The sequence below is a fragment of the Alligator sinensis genome, unplaced genomic scaffold (genome assembly GCF_000455745.1).
Source record: "Alligator sinensis unplaced genomic scaffold, ASM45574v1 scaffold256_1, whole genome shotgun sequence".
NCBI classification, from domain to species: domain Eukaryota; kingdom Metazoa; phylum Chordata; order Crocodylia; family Alligatoridae; genus Alligator; species Alligator sinensis.
Window position 1 is genome coordinate 1,252,724 of NW_005842139.1, and position 6,000 is coordinate 1,258,723.

The following is a 6,000-nucleotide window of genomic DNA, read 5'->3' on the forward strand; positions in this document are numbered from 1 at the left end:
TCAGTCTACAGTGACAGGGGTCAAGGAGATTTAAGAGATTTAAGTACCATAAGTATTTTCATACCACAGCTTTTGTCTATCAGAACCACAAATGCAAGAAATCACACTAAATAATAGGTAACCCAGGGTTGTGTAGACAAAACAAGAGGCGTGTGCGCACAACACTTTAAAGCGGGCTAAATGCTTTTGCATCACTTTAATGGTGTCGGTGTTTGCATGCCTCGGTGGCGTATTGCGCATTAATTCCCGCCACTGTAGGAAATTCAGCAGTGTAATGCGCCTTAAATGACTTGGGGCACAGCAAACTAAAACTCCTTCGAGCACTTTGGAGTTTTAGTTTGCTGTCCCTACAGCCGCGGAGCGAAGTGCCGGGCTCCGTGCAGCTCCGTGTCTCCACAGGAAGCCCTGCAGGCAGCCTGGCAGCAGCCTGGGAAAGCAGCTCCACCCAAGAAAAGCGGCAAGCCTGATCTTTTTTTTTTTTTCTTCTTTCTCCCCTGGAGCCTGTCTGCCTGCCTGAGCTGCAAGGGGGCCCAGTACTTCCCTCCACAGCTGCGGTGCCCCCTGGGACCACCCAAGTCGGGTGCCTGCGGGCTGCTGCCATAGAGGGAAGCACTAGCCCGCCCCCCCTGCAGCCCAGGGACTGCTCTGCCTGCTAGCGGCTTGCCCTCCCTCCCCACTGGAGAGGCAGATAAGTCAGAGAGGTGTGTACATGACATGGGGGTTTAATCAGCCCTAAATTGAAGCTGTGTTTTTTAAAACCCACTGCTTCAATTTAGGGCCCCCGTTTTGTCTACATACACAGAGTATTGGCATCAAGTGTTGGATTTCTTAAGCAATGGACACACACTACCTTCCTAGAAAGGCACCTAACGGAGGCACTGATAATCTCTACCAAACATGGACTTTCCCCCACTGCCTGTGACTATTTAGCTATGACTCTAATAGCCTAGCGGGTGCCAGAAAAAAAGAAGGCTATAGGAGGCACTTCCCCAACGTGCTTTATGGTGAAGGCTGATGAAAGAAATCCCATTTTGCATTTTATCTGCATGTTTTAGGGCTGGTTTTACCTTGTCTGTTTGGCTTCTTGAATGCTGCCTTTTAACAATACTTCTGGGTGTTTTTCCTTACATTCTTACTTGATTTTTGTTTGGGGTGTGCCTTTTGTCTGTGATTCAATTAAAGTATGCCTAATTATACTTTATGCTGCATCTGAGGATTTTAATTTCCTCACTTTTGAGTTCAGGGATTTTTCAATTTGCCTCCTCATTTAAAAAATATTTTCTAATATTTAGGTGCTATTTTTTTAGAATGATTCCCTCCCCAAACACATTAAAATTAATTATAGTATTAATTATACCTCAATTACAGTTACTTTGTAAAGCAAGTCTTATGACTCGCTGTGACGATCACACAGGAAAAAAAATTCTCTTCTTGTGTGACTGGTGGTTCTAAGAAGTAATTCTTTAAGCATTTCACAAGTTGCTTCTCTAAGTGGTGCCCCCTTTTCATATTTGACCAGTTCAGATGTGCACAGCTGAAATTATCCATTATGATTTAATAAATGTTTTTTAAAAGTATATTGCTCCATATCAAATCATTAGACTGTCTTCTTTCATTTTTACTTAGAAGTGACAAGGGATTGCAGAACAAAAACCTAAACAGTGTTTGGAATTTCCTATTTTCTAGGAAACAAACATCAGCAAAACAGCACTAGAACATATTAGCACTTTGGCGTTAGCACCGCAATAACAGGCATCAAACTACAGAAAAATACTACTTACTAACACAAAATAGATTCAGCAGTTACTTACAAGTAAACAAGTGGCTAAGTTGATAACATTTAAAGAATGCGAGATGTAAGTGAAATGTCTTCAGTACTGAGCAAACAAATCAAAATGCCATCAATGTAAAACTGTAGAGAGGAAGAATGTTCTGCAATGTACAGCTCAACTCTAAAAAAGCTTTCTCGTGACTGTAAGTAAAGATAGCAACCATGGTAAGTGTCTTAGATTTAAAAGTTGCTTTAACAAGAAAATGGTGTTATTCATTATTCCAAATAAAAATATATTTACTATCTGCAGAATTGGTTTTATTTGGAACAGAGTTTGCAGAATAAACCCTGCAGTTCCGGTCTGTGATGTGGGACAGGAACTAATAGCTCATGGAGGATTGAATTTAGCAAAGGTGAAACTCAAGGAGAACTTAAGATCTGACTGTGCCACAGTAGCAATTCAGACTACTGGGAAAACATTTTTATTCTCACTACAGGTTTCCCTCGATTTATGCGGGTTCTTTATATGCGAATTCGCTCTTATGCGATGGGCATATTTAGACCCATAATTTGTTATATGCAAGGTAAATTCGCCCTTATGCGATCAGCGTAGATGCCCTCCTGCCCAGGCAAATAAGTCTGTGGGGCGAGGGGAAAGGACAGTGGCCCCAGTCACCCCAGTCCCAGCTGCAGCGGCCCCAGGAGCATTGGCACTAGCAACCTGCGGCCTCTGGGCTGCACCATGCTCCGCCTGTCTCCCCGCGCCTGGCCTCACCCCAGCTCCTGGGCTGTGCCGTGCCGTGGTGCAGGCAGCTGGTGTCAGCTGCTCCCGGGGCCGCTCCAGCACAGGCTGGCATGAGTGCAGACAAGCGGAGCCCCAGGAGGTGTGGGGCACAGCACTCACCCCAGCCCCGGCTGTAGCGGCCCCAGAAGCAGCCAGTACCAGCTGCCTGCACCAGGGCACGGTGTCGCCCAGGAGCAGAGGTGAGTGGGGACAGGCAGAGCAAGGTGCAGCCCAGCGGCTGCTCCCAGGACCACTGCAACCGGGGCTGGGGTGAGTGCTGCTTTGTTCCCTCTGCTTTGCTGCCTTGTGTGGCCCCAGGACCAGCACCCCTCCCCCGACTCCTTCCCTAGTCCCAGTCTCACTCCCTCACTGCCATGGGAACCTATCCCTATTTGTTACATTGTAAAGTGGGTTTGCTATATGCAAATTCGATTTATGTACCATTCTCCAGGAATGCACATACAGCATAAATCGAGGGAAACCTGTAATGTCTAAGAAACCCACTGCAAAATGAGAAACTTTGGAGGAAAAGCTAGTGAATAAAACACAATGCATCAACATATCTACATGGTGTATTTAATAAATGTTTAAAACCACAACTTTGTCCTTCAAATCCCTTTTCATGACCTAACTCTACCACAGTGACCAACTTGTTTTAGGAAGTTTTATCTGAGTTTAGACAGGGAAAGATGATATTTGTTTGCTTTATGCTAAAATTTACAAAATTTTAAAACACTTCTATATACTATATAAATGTAGTGGAATATCCTTCTCCCCTCTTGCTTTTCTTCAATAGGGCCAGGTCATGCCAATATTTATGTATATAGGTGAGCTTATGAAAATAAGTCATCTAATTGAATTCAGTCCCTTTGTTTGGAGGATCAAGATCTGCTGTGTAAGAATACTATTTTTTTTGTCCATGTTTTAGACCACAGTAGAGGGCCAACAATTTTGGCAGGTATGCCACAAATTAACCCTATGCCCTCCTTAAGTGTCACTCAGATCCCCACCCCCTGACTGATCTGTTGCTCTACTTTCTGCTTCCTTCTATATCTGCCACTGGGCTCTCTATCCCCTCCCAAGTCTGCTGCACACCACAGAGGCTGCCCATGACACTTCTTGCACCCATGCCACAGGTTGGCCATCAGTGATATATCCCACAGAACTTGAATCCTCATGAGTGGATTGAATTAGTCATTAGATTGGCTGCTTTTTATAAAAAGTTTAGGAAAGGCTTTTCTGCCATTAGACATACAGATGCCAACATTTAAAAAAATACTTTTAGAAACCTGTTTTACAAATTTCAGTATGAAACCTATTACATTCTCAACATCTTGATTTACTTTTTACAAATTCAGAAAGCTGTTCTTGTAAGTGATAATAATTAGTAGCCTTTTGAACTTCACAAAAGGAAAATAAGTTGGGTGGTTTGAGGTGGGTAGCCTTCAAAGACTTTATTTGGCAAGAAAGAAGTTAGAAATAGGACTGAACAAATTATAAGTAGAGGTGCATCAATATATCGGTTGCCTATCAGATTGGCGCCGATAAAAATGAAATTTACATTATCGGCTATCAGCTTTTTTTTGGCCTTGTAGCTGCTACTGTACTGTTCTCCAATAATTATGCCTTCTAGCCAGGGCTCCTGGATGTCTGGGTTCCCTTTCGCCGACAGGGCTGGGGCCCCCAGACACCTGGGTTCCCTCCTGCAAGCCAGAGTGACCCTGGATACATCCCCATCCCCTCACTGACAGGCCAGGCTGGGCTGAAGCAGAGCAGCTTCTGCGGTGTCCCGAGCGCTGGCACAGCACAGGCTGCAGGCTGAGGCCAAGGCAGGAACTGTAAAAGGCAACAAACGCCATAGATATGACTGGAGCAGGGAGGGACGGATGGGGTTGAGCTACTGGTCCAGCCCAGCCTGGCCAGGCCCAGCCCAGCATCACTCAACCTGCAGTTAATATTGATTATCAGTATCAGCTAATATGACTGGTTAATACTTGGTTATTGGTATCAGCCAGGAAAATCTTTGTCGGTGTACCCCGAATTAGAAACAGTTAAGTCACAGTAACGGGAATTTCCAGTAAAATTTTGTTTGTCTTTCTTTTTATAAAAATAAAATCTTTTGGCTGCCTAAAACCTTCACTACGATATCCGTGGATATCTTTAAATTGCAAATTGTGTAACAGTGATCTGAGAGAAGCTATTGGCACTACAATATTTTAGTGGCTCCTTTCTTTCAGAGGAGATTATTCCTAGTTGAAAAAGTTGGAAATTAGTTGAAGATCAGTCTGATGGTAACATAGTTCCTGAAGAAAAATAATCATATTCTCCGGTCTATGGTAACTGGTTTATGTGGTTTCAATTAATTCTTCCACTTCTGCAAACTTTGTAAAGCAAAATTTCCAGACAAATGCTGCCATAAGATGATTCTTAAAAAAGTCCTTAAAATGTACTCAAAGCCATACCTTATATACCCTGGTCTCTTATTTGTACAACCTCAACCATAAGACCCTCTCCTTTCTAACATACTATAATTATAATGCTATCTTATTGTTCAGTTCTGGCTGTACATGATGTATAAGACACAAAACATTTTACATTTATACCTAGAACTGGATCACAGAGTATTTTATTAACACAAATGCAGGTCTTTATCAAATTTCTAAATGCTCTAAAATCTCTAAATTATCCTCAAAGACTGCATACTCCTAACTGCTAAAATTCAGCCATTGTTTCCTGGCCAAGCGTACTGCACCGCTGCACATCAATGTAGGCTAAGGAATAAATAAAAATAATACTACCTGTGCAGGCGGAGATTAAGAAAGGACAATATAATATGACACATTGACATTTTCCTAGAGTACCAGAAATATTGTGGTGTTAAACATTATGTTTAGATAACTGCCATTTAAATTGCATTGTTTCTGTAGATCATTCATTTCTGAATACAATAAATTTCAAGTGATAAAAGTACATGAACAAGACATTTTCAGTTTTCAAATGGAGTCTGTTCTTAAGGAAAATCAAATTGGCATCAACCAATCACAAAATTAGCGTATGACTTAGGTGTTCACTTATTGTTTAATATTTAAATTTAACCAGTCAGACGAGAGAATATATTTCTGAAAGCAGAATGTGTGTTTACTAAGCATACTGTGATAAATATTTTTAAGTGATCAAAAAGTAGCCTTTTAATACAGTTAAAACAAGTAGCTGCCACTACTGTATTAACAGCAATTAGAAAACACTGCAGAACCCACATTATTTATCACTCATACCCTCTCCATGCAGATCTCAGGGGAAACAACCTGGGCCCATAAGCACCTTAGGAACCTTAATTACCACCAACCCCCTGTATAAAATTTTCACATTCAGCCTAATGTTGTTCTCACTGAAGCCAAGGATCTAGAGCAAGGCCAACAAACAATGCTTTTCAAAATTTTAACCT